We start from the raw sequence: 6,428 nt of genomic DNA, 5'->3' as shown, positions 1-6,428 counted from the left end.
CTTTAAAAAGCAATCTTTTTTTCTTTTTTTTTTCTTTTCTTTTTTATATTATTAGATCACAAAGGAATTCTAATAGACCAATAAATATATTTTCTCAATAACATATTCTAAAACATTAAAAACATATTTGTATTTGTGTATGTTTATTTCTCTCTCTCTCTCTGTGTGTGTGTGTGTGTGTGTGTGTGTGTGTGTGTGTGTGTGTGTGTGTGTGTGTGTGTGTGTGTGTGTGTGTGTGTGTGTGTGTGTGTGTGTGTGTGTGTGTGTGTGTGTGTGTAAGCATGCATTATTGAGTTAACATGGAAAAACTGGTTTGCTTTAGTCCAGAAAACAGGTGAAAATCATGAAGTTTAAAGTGAAAGTGAGCCAATAAGTGGTCTTCTTCTGCCCTCTGCTGGCCATTCTACTTATTAATGAAGTATTTTCACATGTGCTCACATTCATATTTAGACTCTAAAAATCACTTATAACAATAACTATTATAACACCATCAGATTTTGTCAGTGTTTATCACTTCATTTGCACTGACACTTCACATAATTGCTAGAACCATGGTAAATCATAGTAAATAATACTATAATGTGGTGTATCAAGGTAAACCATGGTAAACTATGGTAAATCATGTTAGAATGTGGTATATCATGGTAAATCATGCTAGAACAGGGTAAATCATGGTAAACTATGATAAATCATGATAAACTATGGTAAACCATGCTAGAATTTCAGTAAACAATGGTAAATCATACTAGAATGTAGTATATCATGGTAAATCATGCTAGAATATGGTAAATCAAGGTAAACTAAGATAAAATCATGGTAAACTATGTAAATCATGCTAGAATCATAGTAAATAATACTAGAATGTGGTAAATTATTGTGGGAGGAGCCTATTTTACTAAAATGGCTATAACTCAAGAAGTAAATTATATATCTTCACCAAACTCAGTACACATGTGTATGGGTTCAACTTGAGGTCACAGTAAACAATTTTATGGAGATCGGTCCATAGATGGCACTATAACTGCTATAAAAAGCTTTAAAACCATATATTTCCTATGGTACATTGCCTGTATTGGCTGTAAATGGTCTTTTCCATCTATTATGTCAGTGGTTACATGCTTGCTAAATAAAACTTAATAACTTTTGATGCTTTTGTGCTTAAAGGCCTTAAATGCTTGAACCCCGATAAATGCTGCTTGCAGCTTTAATTATTATTATTATTCTTCTGCCGTAAAACGCATCGTGCAGCCCAAACCGTAAGTGCTAGAGACTTGAAACTTGGCCAGAAGGTAGTACAAAAATCGAGGAGAGGTTCAGAGAGTATGACCCCGATTGGCCCATAGGTGGCGCTATAGTGCCAAAAACCAAAAAAAATCACGGTTTTGCTTAAATCTCCTTAACCCTTTGTCACAGACTCAAGTGTCTTATATCACTGTAATCCTTGTCTCAAGACGGACAAAATGTATATCTTCAATTTCATTTCCGGTATGCAAATTTTTCCGCCATTTTGAATTTTGTCTAAAACCTACTTTTGCAAACTAGTAGAGGGTTTTTTTGGCCAATCGGAACCAAACCAGTGCAGAAATGTTCTCTGGAGTCTGATTATCAATAATTATCGAAAAAAAGTTGAAATTTCGATCCACGGTTGCTAAGGGGCGTCAAAACGTTCGCAGGAGGCGGAGCCAGTTTACTAAAATGGTTATAACTCATGAACGAAATTAGATATTTTCACCAAACTCGGAACACATGTGTATGAGTTCAATCTGGGGTCACAGTAAAAAAATCGCGACGATTGAACACTAGGTGGCGTTATAACATGAAAAAAACATGAAAAGGGCTATAACCACCTGACCGTTAGTCCAATTGACTTGAAAATTGGTATGCAGTCTCATGGTCCAGGGTGCCATGTATATCTATGAGGACATTGGTGTATCTCGAAAAACATGGCCGCCATCGGCCAATGAAGTTGAGCACCTATTAGACAAGGTTAACGGAGGCCGATCGGAACTAAACTCGATGGGCATGTTCAACTCATGGCCCTAGAGGTCTGTAAGAATTTTGAAAGAAATCGGCCACTAGTTGGCGCTAACGAGTTTTATGGCTCTGTAATCACGTGGTGTTAAACTTATTGTCACATTATGCCTATCATTTGATAGGTCTGCTCATGCTGAACAACTTTGCCTCAAGAACCACTACTGTCAATCAAACCGTTCATTAAATATTCGCAAACATGTTAAAAACCTACTTTTGCGAACTAGTCCCTGGTTTTTCGCCCAATCAGAACCAGACCAGTCTAGGACAATTCCCTGGACTCTCTAGATCAATAATTATCGAAAAAAAGTTGAAATTTTGCATTTGGATGGCTGTAATGGGGTCATTTAGAAAATGGGCGTGGCAGAATACACTAAAAAGCCTATAAATCCTAAATGAAAACTCAGAACTTCACAAAAATTGATGAGCATATGTGACATAACAAGCTAAAGAAGCATGGACATTTTTATGGAGATCGGACCATAGGTGGCGCTATAACTGTCAAAAAGCTTTAAAACCATATATTTCCTATAACCTATATATATATCATATAATGTTTATAAAATAATGTTAAAAACCAGTGCAGTACAAATCTCTGGACTCTATAGATCAATAATTATCAGAAAAAGTATAAAAAATAACAGTTAAAAAAGAAAATGAATAACATTGGCATATTAAGCCAATAAGTGGTATTTTACTGCCCCCTGCTGCCATTTCATCATACTACTCCCTAATATTGTTATATCATTCATATTTAGACTTTATAAAATCATTATTTTAACATTTACAATCACATTTTGTCAAAACTCATCTATTGGAGTATTATTATTGACAATTGTGTCACACTGTCTGTCTGAGATATGGAAATTGAAAACGAAAGTAAAACGGCATTTAGGCCACGCCCCCCCAGTACAAATTCATTCATAACTCGAAAACGGAAAGTCGTTGCGCGCTCAAATTTTGATGGTAAGGTCCTCTCCGGGCTCTTGATCGAAACGTGTCATCGCGGGCCTCGGGAGCGCGCCCCCCACGAATCGCAAATTCGTGGGACCCCCGATTTTGAACGGCCGAAACTCCCGACCCAGACCACCCCGAACCTTGTGTGAGAGCTCGTTGGAAAGGGCCAGTTCTTGGCTAGCTTCGATTCAAATGTGGTGTAATTTGCCCTGGGCATTCCAGAGATAAAAGCCCCAATAGATATGCCTTTGAACGGTCATATTTCCGGGCTCCAATCGCCCAAAAACACCGCGATGGTCTCATTCAACAGGGCTCCTCAAGAACTATCTATGCTCTGAATTTCAGAATTTTTCGCCTTCTGGTTCCCGAGATATAAGTGAAAAACCAAATTCCCATTCATTCATTCAAACACTTCAACTGTAAGATGGAGGCTGTAATTCCACTGTTGTCAACTAGAGGGAGCAGCAGTATTAGACATAGTATTAATCTTTTTATCAGCTTTCAGCTTTGGCCAACAAACAAATGGTTAAAGCAAATTTTTTTTTGACTGATAATATAGATCACAATGAAATATATGAAATGGTTAGACCATTAAAATATTTTTTTCACAATAACACATCCTAAAGACATTGAAAACATATTTGTATGTGTGTTTGTGTGTGTGTGTGTGTGTGTGTGTGTGTGTGTGTGTGTGTGTAAGCATGCATTATTGAGTTAACATGGAACACACTTATATTACAATAACTATTATAACACAATCATATTTTGTCAGTGTTTATCACTTCATTTGCACTGACACTTCACATAATTGCTAGTATTTATACCCCCCAAATTTGCATTTTCCAGTCCATGTTCTAGGCCAGGCAGTGTTAATGTAGACCTGCACAGCCGAATCAGCAGAAGATCTGCAGGTATTGTGAAGAAGCAAGCAAGGACAATAGTGAAAATGGCAGATCATGGATATAAATGTTATGTCTGAGGCTGTGCTGCGGATTTGAGAACTTTTCATTCCTTTCCCACAAAAGAGAACTGTCAACAGGCATGGTTGATGTTTACAACAGGATACCTCACCATTTTAATTCAAAGCTGTTAGTTTGCTCTTAACGGAGGCCGATCAGAACGAAACTCGGTGGGCATGTTCGACTCGTGGCCCTAGAGGTCTGTAAGAATTTTGAAAAATCAGCCACTAGTTGACGCTAACAGGTTTTACAGCTATGTAATCACGTGATGCATATCATTTGATAGATCTCCTCATACAGAACAACTTTGCCTCAAGAACTACTGCTGTCAATCAATTTGTTCATTAAATACTTGCGATTATGTTAAAAACCTACTTTTGCGAACTAGTCCTAGGTTTTTCGCCCGATCGGAAATATACCAGTGCAGTACAATTCTCTGGAAGCTCTAGATTATTAATTATGCCTTATGTGCTTAAAGACCCTAAATGCTTGAACCCCGCTAAATGCTGCTTGCAGCTTTAATTAGGGGTTCAAGCACGAAGTGCTGAAACCCTATTGTAATTGTACTGATTTTTATTAGGGGTTCAAGCACGAAGTGCTGAAACCCTATTGTAATTGTGCTGATTTTTATTATTATTTTTCTTCTGCCGTAAAACGCATCGTGCAGCCCAAACCGTAAGAGCTGGAACCTTGAAACTTTGCCAGATGGTAGTACAAAAATCGAGGAGAGGTTATCAAATTATGACCCCGATTGGCCCATAGGTGGCGCTATAGCAACCAAAAGCGCGAAACTGCTCAGAACTCCTAGACCGTATGTCGTAGACTCAAGTGTCTTATATCATTGGAAAGCTGGACGCCTGGCAAACAAAACGTATATCTCCGATTTCATTTCCGCCATGATAGATTTTCCGCCATTTTGAATTTTGTCAAAAACCTACTTTTGCGAACTAGTCCCTGGTTTTTCGCCCGATCGGAACCAAACCAGTGCAGAAATGTTCTCTAGAAACTGAAGATCAATAATTATTGAAAAAAAGTCGAAATTTCGATTCACGGACGCTAAGGGGCGCCAAAACGTACGTTGTGGGAGGGGCCTATTTTACTAAAATGGCTATAACTCCAGAAGTAAATGAGGTATCTTCACCAAACTCGGTACACATATGTATGAGCTCAATATGAGGTAACAGTAAAAAAATCGCAGCGATTGGCCACATGGTGGCGCTATAATATGAAAAAAACATAAAACAGGCTTTAACCACCTGACCGTTAGTCCGATTGACTTGAAAATTGGTATGCAGTGTCTTGGTCCAAGGTGTCATGTATGTCTATGAGGACATTGGCGTATCTAAAAAAACATGGCCGCCATCGGCCAATGAAGTTTGAGCACCTATTAGACAAGGTTAACGGAGGCCGATCGGAACGAAACTCGGTGGGCATGTTCGACTCATGGCCCTAGAGGTCTGTAAGAATTTTAAAAGAAATCGGCCACTAGTTGGCGCTAACGAGTTTTATGGCTCTGTAATCACGTGGTGTTACACTTATTGTCACAAAATGCATACCATTTGATAGATCTCCTCTTGTTGAACAACTTTGCCTCAAGAACCATTGCTGTCAATCAAACCGTTCATTAAATATTCGTAATTATGTTAAAAACCTACTTTTGCGAACTAGTCCTAGGTTTTTCGCCCGATCGGAACCAAACCAGTCTAGGACAATTCTATGGACTCTCTAGGTCAATAATTATCAAAAAAAAGTTGAACTTTTGCATTTTTCGCATGGCTAACAGGGTCATTTAGAAAATGGGCGTGGTAAAATGCACTCAAAAGCCTATAAATCCTAAACGAAAACTCAGAACTTCACGAAAATTGATGAGCATATGTGTCATAACCTGCTTAAGAAGCATGGAAAATTTTATGGAGAGCGGACCATAGTTGGCGCTATAACTGTTAAAACGCTTTAAAACCATATATTTCCTATGGTAAATTGCCTGTATTTGCTGTAAATGGTGTCTTCTATCATATAATGTTCATATCATAATGTTCAAAACCAGTGCAGCACAATTCTCTGAACTCTCTAGATCAATAATTATCAGAAAAAAAGTTTAACTTCTTCAAAAGGTGATTTTATATGAATATAATGACATATTAAGCCAATAAGTGGTATTTTACTGCCCCCTGCTGTCATTTCATCATACTACTCCCTAATATTGTTATAAAATTCATATTTAGACTTTATAAAATCATTATTTTAACATTTACAATCACATTTTGTCAAAACTCATCTATTGAGTATTACTATTGACAATTGTGTTACACTGAGATATGGAAATGGACGAAAGTAAATGAATGAAATGAAACGAAAGTATAACGGCATTTAAGCCACGCCCCCAAATACAAATTCATTCATAACTCGAAAACGGAAAGTCGTTGCGCGCTCAAATTTTGATGGTGAGGACCTCTCGGGGCTCTTGATCGAAACGTGTCG

The sequence above is a fragment of the Leuciscus leuciscus genome, assembly GCF_965113295.1.
Source record: "Leuciscus leuciscus genome assembly, chromosome: 15".
Classification (NCBI taxonomy): Eukaryota; Metazoa; Chordata; class Actinopteri; order Cypriniformes; family Leuciscidae; genus Leuciscus; species Leuciscus leuciscus.
Note: the sequence above shows the minus strand (reverse complement) of the source record.